Here is a 25929-nt window from a genome sequence, read left to right on the forward strand (position 1 = left end):
AATCAGGGTTCATTTTTTCCCCCTCAGAGAGCCAGCTATTAAACATTGACCAGACACTTTCTGGAGTTCTCCCTTTGTCTGCTTCTTCATGGCTGGGAAATAGCAAAACTAGAGCATTTGCCTGGGATTCAGAGATGGAAGCCACAGGCTGGGTCAACTTAGTGGTCTGTGTCCTTGATGAGTTTGTAGAGAAGGGCCATCCCGCAAACCCTGGACTATTCACCTATGGACTTATCAACAGGAAGATAAACTATATTGTTCAAGCTGTTGTATTGTGAGACCTTTTTGTTATAGCAGCTTATCCTGTACCCATGAATAGAGCCAGCTAATTCTTGCCTGTGTACTTCTGCTCAACACTCATTCACCTGCCCCCCCTTCGATTTAGAATGATAATGTACATATAAGATGCATCTATTGTTACCTTTACAATCCATTTTCTAAATAGAAGCTAGAATGACCTTTTAAAATATTAATCAGATCACTGATTAAAACCTTAAAATGTTCTAATGGCTTCTCATTGATCAAGCCCCTCTTTGCCCTGCCTGCCTCCTCTTATGTCTTTCTCCCTCTCACTTACCAGGTTCTGGTGATGCTGGTCTTCCTTCTGTTTCTGGTACCACTGAGACTGCCTGCCTATGGCACCTTGCACTTGACATTTCCTCTGCTAGGAGTTAGGCTGACTCTTTATCATCTATGTACCACCTCCTCCCTGAGCCACCAATCTCCAGGGGCCTTTCTTACTGCTTTTATTTTCTATTTTTTTATAGTATAAGATAGCATTTGTCATCACCTGAAAGGATTTTGTTATTGATTGGATTCCTTATTTATAAACTGTCCCTTCTCAGCCAGATCATAAGATCAGTGAAGGGACATCTGTCTATCGTATCTACTTTTAAGCACCATGTGTATACTGGTGGACAACCACCGTAGACGCTCAATAAATACTTGCCAAGTGAATACCTGATTATCCAACAGAACAGTATCAGCCTTGACTCTGTCCTCAAAGAGCTTAAAATCCATCTGCTGGTGACTTTGAAGCCAGGCTGTCAGTAAGATTAGGACAGTTTCTCATGGCACATTCTGTGACACAGTCTGCAGGGACAAACTTCACTTTACAAAGCAAGAATTAATTACAATACCAAAGTAACCCAATTTATTTATGTAAATTGAATTTAACTTAATTTCCAACTAGACTGGTCCACTGACTAACCTCCCCCCAATTTAAGGAATTTTCCACTTCATGAGAAGGTGAACAGAAAAAAACTGTTATTCATATTTTCATCAAGTTTATTAGAAACCAGGGATGATTCTGCAGCTATTGATATCACAGTGGGGAGAGAGAGAGGAGGACAGTGACTTTCCTGAGCTGATCTCTAGCCTGACTCAGTTGACTTTTTCTAAATGTCTTTCTTGGTGAAGCTGAAGAAGTTGTCTTGCTTTCATCAGCCTGAAAGGGAAGCTCATCAGCCGGAAGGTGGAACTTCTGGCAGCTGCTTCCCAAAAAACCCCTCTTCTTTCCCTTGACTTGCACTGAAACATTCAAGCCCAGGCTTTGAAAAGATTGAAATGTCTTTAGAAATCTTTGCACTGTCTTTATTCCAGGGCTACTGCCAGTCTCTGGCACTCCAGGCTCAGACCTGCACAGAAACCTCCTACTCTCTGAATCACTGGTGCCTTTTCCATTAGCCTGTAGGTACCCACAAAATATGCAGAGAAGATGTCTCTTGCTGTGTTGATTTCTCTCATTCTCTCTACTCAAGAAAGGGAGAATATCCCCAGCCCCATTTCAAGCTGTCATCATGAACAGTAGTGGAGGAGTGGATTTGCCAAACAGCTGTCAGAGCTGACACCAGGCAGTGTCAGCAGTGGGGCTGAAGCTAACCCTTGGTGGAGCAACTTTCCTCTTGCTCAATTCCTGGGTTCCCTCCTACTGTTCTGAACCAATGACGCAGATGGCAAGTGAAACAGGTAAGTTACTCATCAGCTGCTGCTTCTTTCAGCAAATGGTGAGAATGAGCAAGAGCTCTCTTTTTAAGGCTTGCCTGAACCCATGGAAATAGGGGGTATGTGTATAGGGTTTGTTTCAAGGTGAATGTACTCAGGGAGAAGTCTTCTGTGAGCGACACTGGGCATTTGGTTTCTCTCCTTCATTACCATAGAACAGCTCCTCTGTATTGACTGTCTCCCTCACTGACAAACTATCAATAGGCTCTCATGATAGAGGTTTTCCAATGATAGAAAACAAAAAATGTGAGAGTCCACTGAATAAAAGCTTTTAAATAAGTGCTCTAACTTTAGACATTCCTATTTTGATTTATGTTACTGTTTACTATAGAAAATAGTAAATAAAAAAACACAACGGAGCTTTATAGATTTTTCAACATTTTGGACAGAAATCCACTCTGTCTCCATTATTCCAAGTCAAAGACTGCAAACACGTGGTATATGGGTTCACTTCCTATGACTCTGCCACAGCAGACATTGCTGAATGATCACAGCATTCTTTCTTGTTGAGCTGAGATACAGTGGGAGAATCCCTCTGAACACAGTGTTCTCAGCAGCCACTATAATCGATCAGAAATGTCATATGAAATGAAATCCATTTGCCATCCCTGTTCTAAGTTAATGAGGCCTTACTGTATGTGTGTAAGCCCAGGTGTCACCTAGGTTGGCCTCAGCTGATATGCTCTATATGCTCTCGTTTTCTAAATTTCAATTCCAGACTCAACTTTGTGGGGACACAGACTCCTGCGCAAAGTGAATCAACTATCCTGTTTTTCTCTCTCACCAGTGTTTCTCTCTGGGGTCACTAAAGTGTGGACCAAAGGGGCAGCTGCAAAACCTTGCTGGGAGCAACTTTTTCTGTGGCCTTTGAAAGTCAAGTCCTAATAGGAAACCAGTGCTCCCGAAGACAAGCGCATTGGAAGCTAAATCTAGCTAGGGCATCCTTAATGAATCTGTGGTGCACAGATCTGGCCTTGAGCCATTTTCTGTAACGTTCTCACTGATCTTATTTCAGAGAATTGTACCAGTTTTGCAGCAAATTACAAGGAAGGCCTGGCTTCTGAAATTAGCCAAAGGCCAATTAAGGTTTCTCTGGGTTCTTTCCGACTGCAGCGTCATCATAAATGACTCTGTGGTGCAGGGGAGGGCTGACATTTTCTAAGCCGGTATCATATTTTGGGTGTGATTAAAATCTTCATCTCAGTCACCTGCCTGACCAACTGCCAGTAGCCATGAAACAAAAGGATTACAGCCAATTTACATCCATTAACAAAATGACTTGAAACACTATCGGTTTAGCCTCAGTGGGGCTTAATCTGATTTTCAGAAGGGAAGAAGAGATGTAGAATTAAAGGCAAGAGGAAAGGCAGAAAAGAAATTCAAATGAGAATTTTCTTTGAAGCCCAGGGCTTTTTTGGTTTGTTCATTTTTGTAAGGATTTATTAAGTGCTTGTCGGGCTTTTATCACTACAGTAGACCCTGAAAGGGTACGGAGGAAGGAGAAAACACTAACAATGCCTGTCCTTGAAATTTGCGGGACAGTATGGGAGAAATACCATATACTGAGGAAGCAGGCGATTAGCAAATTTGTGCTAGCAGGAATTTCTTCAACATCCTTCAAGTGCCTGGCACTGTTAAGAAAGAAAATAAGAAAAATGAAAAATCACAGTTGATATTTAAATGGCTCTTACCATGTGCTTTGCATGAAGACTTTTGCACGTGGTGACTCAGTCTTCACAACAACTCTGTCCTGTGCATTCCATGGTTATCCCCATTTTTCAGATCAGCAAAGAGGCCCAAAGAAGCAAAGAAACTTGCCCAGGATCACACAAATCAGCAGGAGGATCTGGGATTTGCACACAGTGAGTCCGGCCATAGAACCTGAGATCATAGTCATTATTCTCTCAAGGCCGTGGGGTAGTTGAGGATTTGCATTCTCCCTGGGGAGATCAGTTAAGCTAGAAGTAGAGGATGAAAAAATGGAGGCAAGATGATGGTGTCAGGAAGGGGGAGGGACCTGGGCTAAACTTTGGGCATGGATGTGTACAGGGTGGGGAGAAGCTCTGCACAGGTGGGTAGAAAAGGTTCCAGATCAAGAGAAGAGCAGGAGCAGAGGTGACTGAGAGCATGACTGCAGTTAGAGACTAAGGGGTTTGTAGCTGTCCAAGGAAGAGGACTCATGAAATCAAAGGCTGTGTTCATGCAAGGACAGGGAATATAGCACTGGGGACAGAACAAGGACTTGGAATCTAACAGACCTAGGTTTAAAGTTTGACTTTACCACATGTTCCCTGAGTGATCCTGAGCAAGTTACCTGAGCTCTATTGACCAATTTCCCCAAAAGGAAAATAAGAAGAATGGCTATGGAAGAATAGGAAGAATATTGCATCTTGTAAGGAATTCACCTATTTATTTATTCAAAAATATTCACTGAGTGCCAATCGTGTGCCATGTGTTGCCCTAGATGTTGAAACAATGAACAAGATTCACATGGTCACTACCTTCCTAGAGTTTGCATTTCAGCTGGTGAGGCAAACTAACAAATAAGCAGAAAAAAAGTCCAGATTATGAGAGGAGTTTTGAAGAAAAACTCAGAAGGCACCTGGAATCAATGTCTTTTACAGTGTCTAGGACAATGTTTGGCATGTAGGAGGCAAACATTTTACATGACACTAAGCGCCATCTTGGAATTCAGTACATGAGAGGAAACCATGGTGTCAGATCGCTGCGCTACCCATTCAGAAGGCATTGCTCCTTTCCCCCTTCCTCCTTGCTTAAAAATATTTAGTCAGGATTCATCTTCCAGCATAGGAAAGTATCCCCACTTCTTTCAAAGCACATGGCAGCTAATCATGGTAATCCTATTTGCCTGGCCAGGGACTGGTTTAGGGGAAGTCATATGACTCAGGTCTGACAGAGAAGATGTGAGGGGAATTCTACAGAGGGGACTTCTGGATAAGAGTTTCTCAGTCCAAAAACAATCAACCAAACAAAAAGCACTTAGAGAAAATGGGCTCTTCTCTCTCCAGCTGACACTTGCATATGACCATCAAAAATGTTGTATGTAGTTTTCTTAGGGCCATGAAAGAGCCAACCTAGAGGTCAAGCTAGCATGCTGAGTGTGACAGTGAAGAATGGTGGAAAGAATATGACTTGGTGATGCTGGTTTGAACACCGAATTAGTCCCCTTGGGAACACTCCATCATACATCCCATGTCAGGTAAGATACAGAACATGGTGGTACTTACTGTTGAGGCCATTGGGTTTAGATTTTCTGTTATTGGCAGCCAAGAAATCCTGACAAATAGAAGCATAGTTTGGGAACATTGAGAGATCATAAGACCAGGGTTTGGTTCTTTCTAAGGGTTGTTGATAATAGGAGAGGAAGAGAGTAAGACTGTTATTGATGTGCAGCTTTGGAAGATCATACCCATATTTGACAGAAAATTCCTTAAAGGAGTGAAGTCTTTCCTATTTCCATGGGTTGGATGAGTGTCTTCTGAGGACTCTACTCCTCAAATGTGGGCATGCATACCCTGGGGGACTCCCACAGGCATTGCGCTGAGGGTACCAGAAGCCCCAAATAGATGCCATACATTTCCAAGAGACCATTTTCTACTGAAATGTGGAAAAAAACTCAGAAATGCAACTTCATGAGTTGACTGTATGGATTTTCACTGCTTTTTTTCTCAGCACCTGGAACAGTTCCTAACCCAGAATAGGGGCTCAAATATCTGTGGAATTTATAAATAAGTGGATTGAAATAAACACGAATATGTTCTAGAATTACATAAGCATAGCATGAATTTTAAAAATCCAAACAGGTAAGCATACTAGGGTGTGTCTTTATATTTTCTACCATGAATAGCACTTGGTAAAATGTTTAAGGAGCTGTCTCTTAGGAATAGTCAAGCCAACTTTAATTTGAGCTTCACCATATATTGTTAGAACCATTTTCTAGTGCTGTTTCCTGGATCACGTTCCTATGCAGATAGTCCCCAGATCTCAAGGCCAGCCACAGCTCTGAATGTGAGGAAATACCTGAGCAATTTCTTCTCGTGTCCTTTTCCATAATGCAAACCTGCATCTTTAGTCAAGGATAACTTGAAGGAAATAGGCTCTTGAAGGGCCCGGTTGGGTGGCCTTTGATAGTGCTATTTTTCTCATCTGATCAGGTCTCCCCTTGCTGACAGGATCCCTCCCTATCTTCCAAAGCCTGGCTGGAAGCCCTTTCAAGTTTTCCTCACTTCCCAAGCCAGAGTGAGCTAACTCTTATATCTCATAATCTGCATAATATGTTACCTATCACTGGGCATTAAACTATCAAACAATAGCACAGGACAAAGCCAGATGGAGCCCACATTCTTTTTCCCCAACAGGATATTCACTCTTAGAGGCAGGAGCTAGGTCCTTTGTTTTTTCATATTTCCTATTGTACTTATATCTCTGGTCGAGTCCTGGCTGTGTCACTTTCCAGAATATTCACAGAGTTTTCTGAGCATCATTATAAAATATCTACTGTTCTAGTAGATTTATAAGGCTGTTATAAATATTAAAGAGATAAAAAGTGTGAAGAGGCTTTTATAATATCTAGTTTGCACTTAAAGATTACTCTACTGTTATTAGCATGTGGCAGGTGCCTAATTCTTGTTTGAGGATTTATCGAATGATGAATTCTCTGATTGCTGAGAGACCCAACTCTCTTGCCTTATTGAAATAGCAGGGCTCTACTGCATTTCAAACATGGAGTTTTAAAACCCTGCTCTGAAATTGTTAGGGAGGAGAAACCAGTGGTTTTAGGGAGATGGAAACCCAGAGTGAAGCTGGGCCAGCCTCCACTCTCTTTGGTCACCAGCTCTTGGCTTGACAGGAGGCCCAGGACAAGAAGGAGATGAAGTACAGAGATGAAGTACAGAGTTGTCAGAGGCTGTTGGGGGCAGCAAGGCCTGTACCATGAGCAGTGTCCTCTGGAAGGTGAGATAGTCAGAATCTGGGCACCCAAGGACCTCATGGAGGGTCATACAGTGAAGAAGCCTGAGAACCATCAGCCCTCCAGAGGGAAGTGGCTGACACACAACAGCCAATTCCCTCACTCGGTCTTTGATGTTGGTCCTGTCTCACCATGAGTGTGCTACTGGAAGAATGGGGCAGGAGACCCACACTTATTATCACTCTGCTGGCCCCATGAGCATAAACAAAACTACTGAGATGTCAACAACCAAGTAAGTCATTGATTCTTTGCTCACTTCTCCAGCCTGAGTCCTGGGGCATTGGGGGTGACCCCCAACTTATTGTCCACTTCTGAAATTCAGTCACAACACAAAGGCTACCTAGAACATGGGGGTGGTGATGGACTGGTGGAGCTGGGTGATTCTTCAAAGGCCATTGACAACACCCTCCTCATTACGAAGATGGGGAAACTGAGGCCCACAGAAGAGAAGGGACTTGTACAAATCACATGGCCCACTGATATTAAATTCAGACCTGTTTCTTCCTCTTACATTCTTTCCAATCCTAAAAGTAGTTAGAAGCACACTTTCACTCTGGAAGACAGAAAATGGCCTCTGATCCCAAAAGTGAATTCTATATAACCAACCCAAGAAAAATAGAACATTTTAGTATGTATTTGGCCTGGATTCTAAATGATCTTAGACCATGGAGGGACAGATAGGTTAATTATTACTGTCCTCCTGTCCTAAGCCCTTTGCAGCTTTTTTGTAACCCATCAAGTTTGTAAATCTACATATTTAATGCTCTTTTGTATAGCGTGGTTTCCACAAGAATGTGGGCCAGAAAGAGGTTCACAAGGAGCGTTTCATCAGTGCTGTGAAAAATGATAATAATATGGTTGACACTCTCTAGTGTGCCACAGCCTGCTCTAGGTCCACACATTAACTCATTCAATACTCACAACCATTCTAGCAATTCAGCTTGTAAATAAGGAAATTGAGGCATAGGGAGGATAAGTAATGAGCTCAGGATCACCCAGCTTGTAAGCAGGAGTGTTGGGATGTAGGTTTAGCAAGTCTGACTCCAGTGCCCAGGCTTTCAAGCTGGTTGCAGTGAGTGGTGCTTTAGAACAGCCAGCACTGTTATTTATTTATTTAATCAATCAATCATTGATTACAAACTCTGTCTCCCTTTCCCCAGGGGCTAGAGGTGGGAAAGGATCAGAAAGGCAGCGACTCTGCCAGGCAGCAAAGAGGCTCACAGGGTCCCTCCCCTCCCATCTAGCTGTGGTCATTAAAACCCCATCTCTCCTTTAGGAGGTAATTGTCTGCTCCTTCACCGCACTCTCAGAGGCTCACCTCCACATGCTGAGGTCAATACTGGATTGAGTTTTCATGTTCCCTTGGGGTAAAACTTGCAGACTCTCAGTTGTGCAGTGAGAAATAGTCATTTGATCTTTCTCAACTCTATATGAATCTTATGAACTGGTCTGCAGAAACCACTCACATCACAAGAATAAAAAAGAGGGATCCCACTCTTCCGCCTCCTCCACAGAGGGAGGGTTAGAAGGCTGGAATAATTCATCAAGACCCCCACCACAACCCCTTCCCATCCACACCACCCCCACCACCACACACACCAGCGCTTCACTCTGCCAGAGAAATATTTGTGTTGCTTCTATGTGCCTTTGATCAATTTCGAAAGAAAGGATCAGCTTTGCTAGAGACTATGTTGTATTTTCTCTAAATCAGGGCAAATAACATTACTTCTCCAAATGTTGCTATTAGAGTAAGATTTATATTTACCTAGAGAGGCTTCTCCTGAGAGAGACACAATGAGAAGTTTATGCTACAGACAGAATAATCTGCCATGCTGAAATGTGATTTGCTGCAGAAGGCTGTTTGGGGTTTGGATAAATGAGAAAGATAAATATGATGACTCCTGGTGGTTTTCAGTAATGTGATTATCACTGGGGAATAGATTCATTCTCTCTTTATCTCTGGCCAAAGCCAAAATATTCCAAAATAGAGGATTGGCTTGAGAAGGGTATGACATATGCCAATGACTGCACCTTTGTCTTTGTACATGTCCACGGTCACACATGCACTTTCCTGCACACACGTCTGCACATACATGCACATGTGTACACAGGGCATATATAGGCACATGTACACAGTGGCATTTGGACCTCAGCTTGGGCAGCCTGGTGGGCAGAGGAACGAGACATTCCCTGCCACAGTCATCTCTTCTCTACCACGAGGTAGAGCACATGAAGCCAGAGGAAATACCAGTTTACTGTCAGGAAAAAATTTTTCTCACAAGATAAAGCTACGAAACTCAGACAAAGTAAAAGTAAATTTGGCTACAAACCCTCTAGGTGCTCATAGTTTCACTATCATGGTTTCAGGCTATGGAAAAAAAGTATTTGATGGACGTGGTTGGCTTTACATTACTCCTGTGTTTTGCAGCTCAGAGTCAGAACTGGAAAGAGGACCCAGGAGTTCTTGATTTAGGCTTGGCCTTTCATTTGTTTAACATTTATGAAGCTCTCACTTGTGTGCAAGGTTGTTCTGGGCCTCTGAAGAGGAACTAGACATAGCTCTGGCACAAGAAGTGTTGTTAGCATGACCCCTACATGACCAAACATAAGCTTGGAGAGTGAGACATCAAATGAGAAGCACATGGGAAAGCTGCTGGAAGGGAAGTGTCATCTCTGGTAGTCTTTGAGTTGGATGTAGTACCATGGAGGAGATACAAGATTTGAAAAGAAAGTGATGGAGGAGGAAGAATACTTCTGGCAGAGAGAACAGTATAATTAAAGGTAGGGGGAGAGAAAACTAAAGGATGTGTTTAGGCAATAATGAATAGGCTATTCTACCACATGTGTGGATATAGAAGAGAAGAAGGCAGGTAGAAAACAAGGCATTTCCTTTTTAATTATTTTTTATTTTAATCATTTTTGGGGTACAAGTTGTTTTTGGTTACATGGATAAGTTCTTTGGTGGTGATTTCTGAGATTTTAGTGTTCCTGTCATCCAAGCAGTGTACACTGTACCCAATATGCAGTCTTTTTTTCCCTCACCCCCTGTATCAGTCCATTGTCATACTGCTATAAAGATACTACCAGAGACTGGGTAATTTGTAAACAAAAGAGGTTGAATTCACTCATTTTGTATGGCTGGGGAGGCCTCAGTACACTTACAATCATGGTGGAAGGTGAAGGGGAAGAAGGCACCTTCTTCACAAAGCAGCAGGAGAGAGAGAGGGTATGCAGGGGAGACTGCCACTTTTAATCCATCAGATCTCATGATAACTCCCACGCTATCACAAGAACAGCCTGGGGGAAATTGCTTCCATGATCCAAACACCTCCCACCTCATCCCTCCCTCTGCATGTGTGGATTACAATTCAAGTTGAGATTTTGGTGGGGACACAGAGCCAAACCATATTACCCCCTTCCCAACCTTCCACCTTGAGTCTCCAAAGTCCATTATATTATTCTTATGCATTTGCATCCTCATAGCTTATCTCCCACTTATAAGTGAGAATGTACAATATTTGGTTTTCCATTCCTGAGTTACTTCACTTAGAATAATGGCCTCTAGCTCCTCCAAGTTGCTGCAAAAGACCTTATTTTGTTCCTTTTTATGGCTCAGTAGTATTCCATGGTGTATACATATACCACATTTTGTTTGTCTCCTTGTTGGTTGATGGACACTTAGGTTGGTTCCATGTCTTTGTAATTGTGAATTGTGCTGCTGTAAACGTGTGTGCATGTGTTTTTTTCACACAATGATTTCTTTTCCTTTGGAAAAATACCCGGTAGTGGGATTGCTGGATAAAGTGCTCTACTTTTAATTCTGTAAAGAATCTCCATACTGTTTCCCATAATGATTGTTAAAACATATTTTCCAAGTTCCATTTTCTCATTGTCTTCAACCCTTTCCATGTTAGTCCAATGTGGTCATGCATCAGCTGCTGAGCTGAAACTCTTTGCAGGTGGCAATCACTCTCACTAAGTAAGGATAGATAAGGGCTCTGTGCTCAGGACAAGGTAATAAGTAGAGGCTTCTGGAAGGTGTCTGGGGAGGAGATATGTCATCTATCTTCCTGCTTACTGCCTTGGCCCTTGCCTTTTCCTTAGCCTGAATTCTTTTTCTTTTTCCCGTCACAATTTGTCTAAACCATACTCATACTCTAAGAGACAACTTAAATGCAAGTTTTACAGGAAATTTTTGCTTAATGTCCTTAGCCAGAAACAACCACTCCTTTTTCTGGAAACTTGAAATTCGTGTTCCTGTGGGATGTTGATGGGATTCTCCTGTAAACAGTGGAAAACCCCAAATGATTAGCTGTGCCCACACTCCCAATTCCGTTTGGTCTCTGTGTGTCTATTCCTGTAAAAAGCTCTTATCATGGATCTTAAGTCAACTGCCAAACTTGGGCTTAATAAGCGTGAAATGTATTTTAAAAGAGAAGATTACAGGGTCAAACACTGTAGCTCTGAACTGTGAATCCGCTCTGTTGCAAATGTGGCCAACAGAGTGAGAGCGTGACTGTGTTATTCCAGCTCCTCTAATTAGGGATTTGGGAAGGAACCAATAGTTCCTAAAACTCTGAGTCCTTCACGGAGGATTTGAGAACAGGACACACCACCTGGAATACAGGAAGTCCTCAAGTCCCCTTATCAATGGAGCAGAAAGCAGAGCATCAAGAGCCCACTCTGGGCTCTTTCAACTTGTTCAAAACCAAACTCACTGCCTTCCTTTTCCCCAAACCGGGCTTCTTCTCTGGTGTCAGCCATTTCAGTCAACATTTATTCTACTAGAGAGCTGTGCAACTCAGAAAATGTAGACAGCATCTTTGGCCTCTTCTCTGTTTCACTATTTCTTATCTATTATCAACTCTTGTGATTTTATGTACATCATTCAAATCCATCCCCTACTTTCCACCTTTTCCTCCACCACCTTAACTAAGCAATTATCGTCTACTACCTGGATAATTGCAGCAGCCTCCTAACTCTTTATCCCCCATACTGTCTTGCCTTCCTCACGTCTGCTCCCTCCATTTCAGTTAGATTGATATTAGATCTACAGCTCAGTTTAAGTCACTGCCTAAAGCCATCTGGGACTTCCTGCTGTACTCAGCCAGGGTCCAATCACACAGGCATGGTAGGTCACGGCAAGGAATTGGAAACGATTTGACTTCTTCAGCTTCATCTTTCTTGACTTTCTCCTTGTCTCTCTCAACTCCAAGTGTTATGGCCTTTTTGGTCCAAGGTCTAAATATGGCATGGTCTTTCTTTCCTCTGGACATTTACAGATTGTACAGATTGCGTTTCCCTCTGCCTAGAAAGTACATCCTCCTCTCTTCACCCACTAAGTCATCATTTAGTTTTCAGCTTAGTTGTCACTTTTTTAGACAAGTCTTCCTTTATCCTACAAACTAGATCATGTCCTTCTCTTATAGGCTCTGAAGTACCCCCATGCTTCTTTTTTAGCAATCTTATGACACTTGATTAGATATTAGGGAATGACAAAAATCTATCTTTTCTACTAGACTGAAACTCTGTCAGGAACTTAATGTACATAACTGATTTCTCATTATGATATTTCTCGGACATAGCACAGCTCCTGGCACCTAATAGGTATTCAGTGAACATTTACTATGAATGAATGAAGTAGTTGATAAATTAATAAACAGATGAACCCTGTACCTGTGAACAAGGACCAAAGACATGTGGTCCCTGGGAGAGAATTTCTTTGTGAAGCTACTAGTTGGGCTGCTCCCTGTTCTTATTTCCTTTTCTTTAGATCTTTTCAGGATAGCAGAATGTGACTACTGAAAAGAACATGCAAGGAGCATGTTCCAGTTTGGGGAGGGGATGTGGTCATCTTTTGGGAACAAACCCTTCCTTGGATATTAGGACCTGGATATCCTGTGGTCTCCTTCAGACTAACCTCTTGCCTCAGACAGTCTTCCCATATTTATATCAATAAACTCTGAGAGAGTGAGGTCAAGCTTTCATTGTTATGAGTGTCTAGATTTTGCATTAGAAGTAGCCTCCTAACTTGTCTTCATGGTTTCAAGTTTTCCAAAATGCCAACCACCTAGACACTATTGTCATTTGCATTCTCCTCAAGCAGAATGTCACTTTCTTACACAAAACCCAGCAGTGTCCCTGTCCCTACAGGATGGAACCCAAGTGATGTGATGGAGGGCAAGTCAATCCCCATCTGTAGGTATCTTGTCCCTCAAATTGAAAATGATCTTCAAGATACTTCCCAGCTTCATTCCTATGACTCTAATCCCTGGGTGTGACCCTGAGAGCTCTTTCTGGCCTCATCTCACTTTTCTAAGCCAACTCTGATTTCTGCCACACACCCATTGATCTGGTGAGTCGGCTCTCTCTCCTGGTACTCCAGCTTCCCATGTTTCTCTCTCTCTAGCAGGATTGTCAAGACAATATTTAAATCCCAGCCCTCCCTTGGCATGTTCTCCCTTTAAAGGCTACCAAGCTTCTGCATTAGTTAGCATAGGCCAAGACATGCTGTAGTAACAAATCTGTCTCAAATTGCAATGGGTTAACACACAGTAAAAATAGATTTTTCCCATGATACATATCTAGTACAAGTCAGCAGGAAGCTTTCTCAAAGAAACTAAGGAGCCCAGGCTGACAAAGTCTTTACCATCTGGAATATTTCTGGGGAAAAAGAGCACTTAGAAAGTTCATATGTACTTCTCCTGTTTTGGTTCAAAAATAATATCAGTCACCCCCACTCACAGCTCACTGTCCAAAACTAATCACATGGCTCTGCCCAAATTCAAAGAAGTAAAGAGGCACACACAGCATCTGTGCAGTCCATGAGCAGTAAATGACTCTAACAAAGCAAGTCAAACATTAGTGCATATAAGATTCCCAGTAAAGGTCTGCTCATAGTGGCATATGGTGCCAATAGATTTTCTTTCTGTTCTGAATACATACAATATTTCATACCTGGAGATCTTATCAATACATGGAAGGCCAAACTTTGACCTTACTTTGATATTAGTTCTGTATTATGTTTGTCTTGTTTCCTTTAACAGGTGATAAATGGCCTTAAAACAGGGGCCTTTCCAATATTAATGGATAACTTCCCCAAGCAGCAAGGATAGAGGAAAAAACTCTGGGTATTGGTAGAGCTTTGTCTCTGGAAAGTCACATGCTCTTAGGCACATATTTTAACCTCTGTTGATAGGATAAAATTGAACTTCCAAACAAGGGCACAAGACTTCTTTAAATACCAGCTTAGTTACCTACTGTATGTGCAACTTTGGGAAACTAAACATTATCTCTTGAAGTCTCAGTTTTCTCATCTGCACAATGAAGGTAATACTGTCTCTACTTGGCATGGCTGTTGTGAAAGTAAATAATGTGTGCAAACTTCTTTGCACAGGTTGAACACTCAATAGACGTTTCTTAGCTGCTGGTGGTTGTTCTCTGAACCCTGATTTCCTCAAGTGGGAAAAAGGCATAATAAATGATAAATCATGTCACACCTATCCCTTGGTGTCATTTGGGACTAAATCAAAACAAGCAGAAGGTAAAAGCACATAGTAAACTATAAAGTGCCACAGAATATTAGGTGTTTTTATTATTATTAGACAATACAAATACAAAAGGAGCAAACATCTAATGCAAGATTAGGCACTGATTAGATGATTAGTGGATACGTGTTGAAGAGTTAAATATAATTGTTAAAACAAGAGGCTTTTCTAAGTACTTGGCACAAGATATATGCCCCGACCCTGACCCTCATGAATATTCTTATTTGCATTTCACGTGGCAAGTACTCAGCACACTTCCTGGTCCACCCAGGGATGTCTCTCCTAGTGGGTTGGAGATCTCTCCATGGCCTGGGAAGCTATGAAGCTCCCTCTCTCTTGTCCCCATTCATCTCTTCTTGTCTCCCTGTCCGGGTGGTAGTTGAACCAGTAGCTCTGCTGTTAGCTTGGTTGCATGAGTATCACTAGAGACAAACTATGAAAGGGGAAATGATCTGTTATTGCTCTGGCCAAACTCATTTTTCACTTGAACACAGGGCAGAGTGAAGCATATTGTTCTTTGATGTCTTTATTTTCCTGTCAATAAAAATCTTGTTAGCCACTTGGCTGAGCAGGGTTTAACATTGGCATGCTCATTTGGTCAATCCTGTCTCTCTTCCTTTGTTAACCCTGGTTGGGTGTGAAGACTTGAAGTGCTGAATCCTTCAAGATTAGAGTTCTTGGAGGCAGTGAACAGTCCAGGGCCAGTAATTCAGCTTGGAATCATGTTCTTTAACTCATTGGACAAGGATTTGCCACTTGTCTTATAAGGAACTCTGTGGAACATAGAGAAGCATTGGAGGTGGCTGTAAATGATGAAATGGGAGGGGTGTGGGCAAGAGTGTGTTCTCTGGAGTCAGATTGCCCAGATGTGACACTTGACTCTGTCAACTTATGGCATTCTGTACCTATTGATGCTGCAGTCTCCCAGTTTCCTCAGATTTTTGAAATAATGACTATAAAGTCTTTGGCATAGTGCTTGCAAAGAAGTAAGCACGCAGTTTTAGCATAGCATTGATAATGATTATTCAAGGTTCACTGAAGATTATAAAGCACATACTGTGTGCCAGGAACTGTTTTTGAAGGCTTGAAATGCATCAGAGAACAAAACAAAATTCCTGTTCTCATGGAGCATACACAATGAGGATGATGATGGTGGTGGTGATGATGACATTGAAGATGGTCTCTGCCACCTGGGAGTGCAATGTCTGCTGAGGGAAATAAAGCAATTCCTCATGCTGCCATGGCCTTATCTTGTGGTGGTTGTGGCCCAACAAACTTCTCCTACTGTACTGTGAGATCCTGGAAAGTACAAAGAATGCTCTGTTCATCTCTGAGTCTCTACTGCCTGGTTTTTCAGTTGTATTAATGGGTGTTTTATCTGAACTTTTCAACCTTATGATAGGGTACTGCCTATCATGGGTGAGGAATATGGCTCATGAAGGCCCCATTAAACTAGAGAAAATATGCTAGGGGTAGGGTAAGGCAGACCTCATTCATTTATTCACCCATTCATTCAGACATATTTCTTGAACACCCAGGAGGGGGCAGGAACTGTGTAAAGAACTATGAGGGACACTGAGACCCATGAGGTAGGGCTCCTGGTCACACTTTAGCAGAGCCAGGGAAACACATCAGTGGCTATTTCCCTAAGGTTATTATACAGCACCCATGCCTCCATTTTCAGTCTTCATCCCCTTTTACTGCAATGGAGACCCTCCCTTAGGGAGAAAGGGAGGAGCTGCTACTGATAGAAGTGTGTTTTGACAGAGAACCACCCGGCTGGAACACAGACCAAGGAAAACTGAGGGAAACTGTTCTGTCCTCCTCCACGTGACTACGAATACTGATAATGACAGTATTAGCAGCATCAGTATTTCTAGAGATGAAACTCAGTTACACGAACAACTGACCTATAATTCAGTAAGAAATACTCCACCCCTGCATCAATACCTTCTATAGCAGATGCTTTGATATTTTGTTATGAATGACAAATGAGTGTTGAAGTTGCAGTGATTCAAGGACTAGCTGGTCTACCCTTGGATGCTGTATTTGTATCACCACCAACTTCTGGTGTCATCTTGTCAGAGTCTTGCTGTTAAAAGTAGCATGAGGTCTCTGAGATATGGAGATGATCTCAGGAGTGATGAGTATGTGGGGAATAGGAGGAGGAGGGTGACACTGTGACTTTTATAGTGTTTTCTATTCTGTAAACAGTTTTTATTTGTGGTTCCCCAAACAACCCAGTAATGTAGCAGGAGAGGTGTGTACCTCTTAACTTCAATTTTCTCATCTGTAAAAATGGGGCAATAGACTTGCCCAAGGTCTCAAAACTGGCGAGTGTCAGAGAGGAGCCAAAACCCCAAGTTTTGTGTGTTTTCCACAATGCCAACCAGGTTACTGGTTGTGACATAAACTTGAGTTGAGAAACTTCTGGATGAGTAGGTGGTTTCTCTAGAACACTAGTTTCTCAGAATGTCAAAGGTATTATAAACACATACAAAGTTGTTTCTGTCAAATGAATCAGAGCACTGCTGGAATGAGAAAGTTAAACAGGATTCCCTACTGTGAGACTTCTCCGTGCCTTTCACAGGCTCACCTAAGTCACTCTTTGTGACTGTTCAAGACAGGGAGAGAGGATACAATGACTTCTTGAGAATGCAGGCATTCTTTTTTTTGCATGCATCACTGATATGGTTTGGCTCTGTGTCCCCACCCAAATTTTACCTTGAATTGTAATAAACCCCACGTGTCATGGGAGGACCCCAGTAAGAGGTAAGTGAATTACAGTGGTATTTTTCCTGTGAAAACCTGTGGCCGTTCTCATGACAGTGAATAAGTCTCATGAGATCTGACGGTTTTATAAAGGGGAGTTCCCCTGCACATGCTCTCTTGCCTGCTGCCATGTAAGACATGACTTTGCTCTTCCTCCACCTTCTGCCACAATTGTGAGGCCTCCCCAGCCACATGGAACTGTGAGTCCATTAACCCTCTTTCCTTTATAAATTACCCAGTCTCAGGTATGTCTTTATTAGCAGCATGAGAACGGACTAATATGGACTACCTTGTAAGAACTTGTTTTCTTGGAAATACACTTGGGGAAACCTTGCTTTAATCTCTAGTTTTCTTTTTTAGTTCCCTCTAATAACCTCAGGAAGATGCCTCTCTGATCCAAAGAAGACTTGGGAGGATGGCAACCCAGTGATTAGCAGCAAGTTTGTTTTCAGCTAGAGCCATGGTCACACCCAGCCCTCAGTTCTTGCACAGGTCTGTCCGTCTAAGGCCTAATGTCCTAGTAGAGAGGGATCGACCTGCAGATAAGGAGGTTCTGCCACCACCCATCAGTGTGACCTTAGGCAAGTCATGTTCCTCTCTGGGGCTCAGATTCCTCTCCTGTAAAGAGAAGGGTTTGGATAAGAATAATTCCCAAGACCCATTCTATTAATAGTCTCATAACATACAATTCCAATTTCTAGGTCAGTTGGTCCTCACATCATTAGTTGTCACACAGATGCATAAAATCCACCAGGCACCTTGTTAAGATGCATAGTCCTGTGTCCTAGCCACAGAGATTGCAATTTAGTAGATTTGGAGTGAGGCCTGGGGATCTGTATTTGTAACCATCATGCCAGAAGATTTTGTTGAGAAAGTCTGTTTACACCAATACCTGGAGAGATTTATTGAGACACAGTGAGGACTACAGGGAGTCCCCTGGTCATATGACAGATTGGGGCACTCAGCCTTACACACCAGCTGATTGCAGGTGTATACATCCAGCCTATGGTCTGCCTCCTTGGGAAGATGGCCATTCTCTAACCCAAAGCTGCCTCTTAAGTGGGCTTTGTTCTCTTTTGATTCACCTGTAGTTGTTAATTATTCACTAACAGCCCTCTTGAGGGTTAGGGGAAGAATTGCTTTGTTTATTTAATAATCCATCACTTATTACAAGGCATTAAGAAAACACCATAGACTGTATCACACATTCAAGTGTGGACTCTGGAAATACCACCACAGTGGTGAAATCCATTTACAATCTGTTTACATGCTGTTTTGAAATGTTGGCTTTTAGAAAAGAAGTTGGGCTTTTTAGAAAAATTTTTCGCTAAACTGAGAGTTACATAATTCTAAGCTCTGTTTGGAGGCAAGCTGCCAAAAGTTTTGGTGGCTGAAAGAACAATTGTTTTCCAGTTTCACTTCAAACCAGAGATGGCTAAGGAACTTAAAAATTAAGATTTTCAAGTGAACATAAATTACTTTGGTAATCAAACGTAAGTTTTGTTTTGTTTTGCTTTGAAGTTTAGGGAGATGAAGTAGGACTAAGAATATGAGAATAATGAAATCCTTTTCCCACAGGGCAAACTGGCGAAGGAAGCTCTGACTATGAAAACTCTTGGTGGAGGTTCCCACTCCTGACACCAAGATGGCTCTCCTAAGCCAGTTTTCACAGCTTCCAGAGGGAGAAGCAATACAAACAAGCAAAGGGTAGACAGGTCTATGCTTCTTAGTTTCTCGTGCTTATTTTCTAGATACTTGTGCTCCTGTTGTGCATCTATTTTTTTACCTTGCCTTTGATTTAACATTATAACACAAGTGCTTACACAAGTGCTACAGGTCCTTGTAACAGAATAAATATATAAGGCCTTCATTGTTTCCTATCACAAATACAAAATGTTCTTTAACCACTGTTGTACATTTTGATTGTTTTCAGTTATTTTTTTCTTTTATGAAAAAACATATTGTGATGAATTCTCAGTGCATGAAGATTTTTCTGTATTTAGAATCCTAGGAGAGTTCTAATGTAGATTGAGTTCTGGCACCTCAGCTGTGTAAATTGCCCTAAATTTTTCTTCACTTTCTCAAAATGTGAGGAACAGATTTTGAAGCCAAGCTAGTCTGAAGTCACATCCTGGGAGGGGTCTGACTTCAAAGTAAAGATCTATGAAAAGGAAAAAATTCTAAGCAAGTCAAAATATAATATCATAATGCTATTTTGATAATATACATATTATCAAATATTAAATTGATAATATGTGTGGTTGAATAATAATACTATAAATTGTGTTCTGTATGCTAAATTCCTTAAATCTTCTCTGTATTATCTTTTCATTCATTTATTACAAAGTATGTTAGATGAAAGAGCTACCTGAATGTTTGCTAGAAAGTCTAATTCATGGTAATAACAATGATATGTTTCATTATAGTCAATTTGTACATTAGATTTGAAAGTACTGTGAAACAAGTAATTTTCTATGTTTTCATTGCTCCCCATTAGGAGAGGATTTAGTTATTCTGATCATTGTTCAGACAGAAGAACCAAAGCACAGCCTGGTAGAGGGACTTCACAGGGCTAAGTAGAGGCAGCACTGATACCCGGGGCCATGTTTTCCTGATTTGCAGACCTGTGGTGAATGGGAATACTTTATCAAAACAAAGTAAACTAGTCTTTATTCTTTAGTTTATCTCTGTGTGGAATAAACAACACAGTGATAGTACCTAGAAGAAGGTCAATATCTACCTGCTGAAAGTAAAGAGATGAAAAACATCTCTCTGTTCTCAAGAAAGCTGCCATTGTAATGGGAGAAATATAAGTGCAAATGGATTACCTTCAATCCAATTATGCATAACTCTATTATAGCAGTTAATATTGAGGGCACCCAGGGGAATGTCAGGGAAGGCTTCACCAAGGTAGAGAAATTTGAGTTATCCTTGAAGGAAAAATACAGGTTTATAAGCCAGGAAATAGGGTGTGTTCTGGGGAAAGGCATTCAAAGTGGAGGGCCCAGGGGCGTAAACTGAGAAATGTAAGAGGGCATGGGCTTTTCTGGGATGATGATGTAAATTCAGTGCCACTGGGTCCTAAGGCTTGGAGGGTGGGTCAGTGGAAGACAAGGCAAAGATAGGTGGGGCACTTGAGGGCTTGTGGGAAATTCTAAGAAGTTTGGATTCCAAGTGGTTGGTGAAGACAGTCAAGACAAGTTTGCAAGGTACATGGAGTGTGTGTGTGTGTGTGTGTGTGTGTGTGTGTGTGTGTGTGTGTATGTGAGAGAGAGAGAGAGAGAGAGTTGAGGGAGAGAGAAAGAAAAGGACAGCTGCAGATTGAACATGTGCATCACCCTGAAATTCATATGTTGAAATCCTAATATCCAGTGTAATGGTATTTGGAGGTGGGGGTATGGGAAGTGATTAGGTCTTAAAGGTGGAATCCTCATCAATGGGTTTAGTGTCCCTATAGAAGAGACCCCATAGAGATGCCTTGTCCTTTTCCCACCATGTGAAGATAGAGAAAAAATGAACCAGGAAGCAGGTTCTTACTGACACCAAATCTGCCAGCTCCTTATTCTCAGACTTGCCAGGCTTCAGAACTGTGAGGAATAAATTGCTGTTGTTTATAAGCCAATCTGTGATATTCTGTTATAGACACCCAGTTAGACTAAAACAGACAGAAACAAGAGATACACAGAGGGAGGGGAATAGGTTTTGGCAAACGAACTTAACTGTGGATGAGTGTGAACAATGTCCTGGAGGAGGTTGGTCTTTGTAGCTGGGAAATCACTCATGAGGCCATTGCAAGGAGTGAGGTGGAAGCTAGGGATTTAGTGTAAGGTAGGGAAAGCTGGGATAGAGAGAAAAAGCCCAGTGTAAGAGACACATGATAGAATTGAGCATCTATTAAATACAGGGAGTAAGAAAGATGCCACAATGAAGGATAACTTCAAGATTTTTAGTTGGGGAAAAAAATCTGGAAAAGACAGGAAAGAGAAGCAGTTGGAGAGAAGGAGGATAAGAAAATGAGTTCTGTCTGGGACACATTATGTTTGCAGTGTTTGTAGGGAACCCAGACAGAGGTGTGGCAGCTGGAGATGTGAGCTGAGATGTCAGGGAAGGAGAAGGGTGTTTGGTAGTTGTCTCAAATGTAGCTTGTGTAGTGGATGATGTGGAGTGGGTGGGGTCCTCCAGAGAGGACAGACAGAAGGAAATAGAAAGAAGTCACACCTGGGAAATGCTGAACATTTATTAAAAAGGATCTAGCAAAGGAGGCTGAGAAGGGATGGGAGAAGAGGCAAGAAATGGCAGTGATTTGGAAAGAAAAGGAAGAGAATTTGTTGTTTGCCTGGTTAAAGATTTTCGCTAAGGAGAGGGTGGCTGGATAAGTTATCACCCAACTGGGACTCTTTTGTCCAGGCAAATGCCACTCTGGACAGAACACAGGGACTGTGGCAGTAACCCCAGTCTGTCTCCAACAAAGAAGGATATGTGGCCATCTACTTGCCATAACATCAGACTGAGGTAGACAGTGTTGTCCTGGGGCAAGCGGCTCAGGAGGGCTGCCAGGGAATGTGGCCTTCTTCATTTTCTGAAGCAAGTTAAGAGAGAGGGAAGAAAGAAAGAAAAATGCAAATGTTCACTGGCTTGGAGCTCCATTTTCTTGAAATAATTTTCTTCTTTCACCAACTCTACAAGGGGGTGGTCTCTGATTGGGGAACCCTTTCCTTTGTTCTCTTGTTTCTGTGAGGGGCTTCTGTTATGGATCCTTGCAGCCTCTCTTCCCACAGGAGGAGATGCTGAAGATGAACAGTTTTTCCAGTTGGTGGGGTGTGAATGGTCTGCATATCTATCAGCTCACTGTTCTTTTCCCAGGTAGTTTAAGGCAAGAGACCTCCTGTTTCCTTTTGCTTACCTCTTCCTAATTTGGAAATGGTCTGATCCACATTGTCCTCTTCTTTGTTGCCAAGAGTGACCTTTAGAGGAAGGTAGGTGGCTACAATTGACCGGCTATTTTGTCTGAATTTGATGTAGTCCTTGGAAAAGTAATATATTAGGGATTACATTTGGCTATAGGTCCAGGCTGGACTCCCAAATCCAGATGTAACAGGAATTAAACTAATGTTGACAATACCCTCCCTCAATCTGACTCACGTCTATTTCTTATTTGATTCAAATTTTTGTTTGGAGGAGGAGAAAAGCATGAAGTATTGCTGTGTTCAAATCTCAACATATGCCCATTTTATGTATAAAGACATCTGCGAACTCCATTTGTAAATGACAGAGCAGGGATTAAGCCAGAGTGCAAACCTAAAGACCAAACCCAGACTCCTTGTCCTCTTTCTACTCCACCATGCTGCCTCTTCAGGCTGAAATTATACTGACAAAAAAAGAAAATTTACATAGTCCAAGTATATGATTCCAGTTACAATGGGGTATGGGTTCACTTAAGCCACTTTGATGTCCTGCTTGCTCCCAGGCTGTCCATACAGGAAACACTCTCTTTTCTGTTCCCACGAGGTGGATTCTAAGACTGTCCTCTCATCCTTCCTGCTGGGATGGTACTGAAGATTAATAGAGCAAATACACTTCCTCTCCCCAAAGAGTTCACATTTTTGCGTGACATCAGCTTTCTTAATGGGGAATAGGAAAAGGGTCCAATTTCTCTGTGGGACCATTCAAGTCCTTTCCCAGGACAGGGTGATCCTTGGGAAAGTCATGAGAATTTTCCTTCAGGTTCCACCATGCTGTAGGCTATAGAGAATTTTTGACTTTTCTTTCCTTGGTCTTACTCATCTTAACCATCACCCAGCACTCTGTCCCTGACTCTACCCCAGCAAGGTCATGCATGTGAGAACACCTTGCATTTGTGGAGAGTGAGTCTATCCCCAAAGCATGACTGTATTCATTTATTCCTCACTATGCTCTGCTGGTTTATTTTCCCAAATGGGGAAACTGAGGTGAGACGTGTTCAAGGCTAACCAGGCATAGATAGCAAGTAAGCTATTAAACATGAGTTTGGGTTTCCTGACTTCTGTTGTTCTTTACCTCATAATAGTGGGTGTATTTTTAAGACTGAACTCCAATCTCTAAAACAGAAAAAAGAAGTAGAGGTGACTTGGAAAGCATGGGAACTGAGAGATTCTCCTATTCAGTTTCCCCTTTACTTCCTGTGTGATATGGTTTGGCTGTGTCTTCACCCAAATCTCATCTTAAATTGTAACTCCCACAATTCCCATGTGTCATGGGAGGAAGCTAGTGGGAGGTGATTGAATTATGGGGGCGGGTCTTCCCTGCATTGTTGATGTGATAGTGAATGAGTCTCACAAGATCAGATGGTTTTAAAAATGGGAGTTTGCCTGCATAAGCTCTCTCTTTGCCTGCCACCATCCATGTAAGATGTGACTTGCTCGTCCTTGCCTTTCACTTTCGGCCATGATTATGAGACCTCCCCAACCACATGGAACTATAAGTCCAATAAACCTCTGTCTTTTGTAAATTGCCCAGTCTTGGGTATGGCTTTATCAGTAACATGAAAACAGACTAATTCAGTAAAAATTGGTACCAGTAGAATGGGGCGTTGCTGAAAACATCCAGAAACGTGAAAGCAACTTTGGAACTGGGACGGGCAGAGGTTGGAACAGTTCAAAGGGCTCAGAAGAAGACAGGAGAATGTGGGAAAGTTTGGAACTTCCTAGACACTTGTTGAATGGCTTTGACAAACATGCTGATAGTGATATGAACAATCAGGTCCAGGCTGAAGTGATCTCAGATGGAGATGAGGAACTTGTTGGGAACTGGAGCAAAGGTGACTCTTGTTATGTTTTAGCAAAGAGACTGGCAGCATTTTGCCCCTGTGCCCTAGAGATTTGTGGAAATTTGAACTTGAGGGAGAACTTTAGGGTATCTGGTAGAAGAAATTTCTAAGCAAGAAAGCATTCAAGAGGTGACTTGGGTACTGTTAAAGGCATTCAGTTTTATAAGGGAAGCAGAGCATAAACATTTGGAAAATTTGCAGCCTGTCAACGTGATAGAAAAGAAAATCCAATTTTCTGAGGAGAAATTCAAGCTGGCTGCAGAAATTTGCATAAGTAACAAGGAGCTGAATGTTAGTCAGCGAGACAATGGGGAAAATGTCTCCAGGGCATGTCAGAGGTCTTCAAGGCAGCCCCTCCCATCACAAGCCCGGAGGCATAGGAGAAAAAAATGGTTTCATGGGCTAGGCCCAGGGTCCCCATGCTTGTGGTCCCCATAGTTGGTGCCCTGTGTCCTAGCCACTCTAGCCATGACTGGAAAGGGCCAAGATACAGCTCAGGCCATGGTTTCACAGGGTGCAAGCCTCAAGCCTTGGCATCTTCCATGTAGTGTTGAGCCCGCAGGCATACAGAAACAAAAAACTGAGGTTTGGGAACCTCTGCCTAGATTTCAGAGGACGTATGAAAACACCTGGATGTCCAGGCAGAAGTTTGCTGCAGGGGAAGGGCTCTCATGGAGAACCTCTGCTATGGCAGTGTAGAAGGGAAACGTGGGGCAGAGCCCCCACACGGAGTCCCTACTAGAGCACTGCCTAGTGGAGCTGTGAGAAAAGGGCCACCATCTTCCAGGCCCCAGAATGGTAGATCCACTGATAGCTTCCACTGTGTACTGGAAAAGCCTCAGACACTCAACACCAGCCCATGAAAGTATTCAGGAGGGAGGCTGTACCCTGTAAAGCCACAGGGGCAGAGCCACCCAACAGCATGGGAATCCAAGTCTCGCATCAGCATGACCTGGATGTGAGACATGGAGTCAAATGTAATCATTTTAGAGCTTTGAGATTTGACTGCCTTGCTGGATTTCAGACTTTTATGGGGCCTGTTGCCTTTTTGTTTTGGCCAATTTCTCCCATTTTGGAACTGCTATATTTACCCAATACCTCTACCCCTATTGTATCTAGGAAGTAACTAACTTGCTTTTGATTTTAAAGACTTATAGGTGGAAGGGACTTGTATTGTCTCAGATGAGGTGTTGGACTATGGACTTTTGAGTTAATTCTGAAATAGGACTTTGGGGGACTGTTGGGAAGGCATGATTGGTTTTGAAATGTGAGGACATGAGATTTAGGAGGGCCAGGGGTGGAATGATATGGTTTGGCTGTGTCACCACCCAAATCTCATCTACAATTTTAACTCCCCCAACTCCCACATGTTGTAGGAGGGACTCGATGAGAGGTGATTGAATTATGGAGGTGGGTCTTTCCTGTGCTGTTCTCATGATAGTGAATGAGTCTCACAAGATCTGATGGTTTTAAAAATGGGAGTTTCCCTGCACAAGCTCTCTCTTTTCCTGCTGCTATCCATGTAAGATGTGACTTGCTTATTCTTTCCTTTCACCTTCTGCCATGATTGTGAGGCCTGCCCAACCATGTGGAACTGTAAGTCCAATAAACCTCTTTTGTAAACTGCCCAGTCTTGGGTATGTCTTTACAAGCAGTGTGAAAATGGACTAATACATTGTGATATCCCCAGAAAACTCTCACTGTGGCAGGCACTGTCCGCCTAGATTAGATTTTGATTTTATATTTTCTAGTTTTAAAGTTGGGATGTTTGGGCTAAGAAAAAGTCTTAAGACTCAGAATTGTGGAATACT

General features: G+C 42.3%; 1 long non-coding RNA gene across 1 annotated transcript; it reads left to right on the forward strand.

Annotated features, from left to right (window-relative positions):
- The first annotated feature begins 1778 nt into the window (after nucleotides 1-1778).
- On the forward strand, nucleotides 1779-5358 carry LOC107966945 (uncharacterized). Its single transcript, XR_001707003.2, has 3 exons — nucleotides 1779-1968; nucleotides 3787-3866; nucleotides 5073-5358. It is a non-coding gene; the product is annotated as an uncharacterized LOC107966945 (long non-coding RNA).
- Nucleotides 5359-25929: the final 20571 nt, after the last annotated feature.

The sequence above is a fragment of the Pan troglodytes genome, chromosome 8 (genome assembly GCF_028858775.2).
Source record: "Pan troglodytes isolate AG18354 chromosome 8, NHGRI_mPanTro3-v2.0_pri, whole genome shotgun sequence".
In the NCBI taxonomy this organism is placed as follows: domain Eukaryota; kingdom Metazoa; phylum Chordata; class Mammalia; order Primates; family Hominidae; genus Pan; species Pan troglodytes.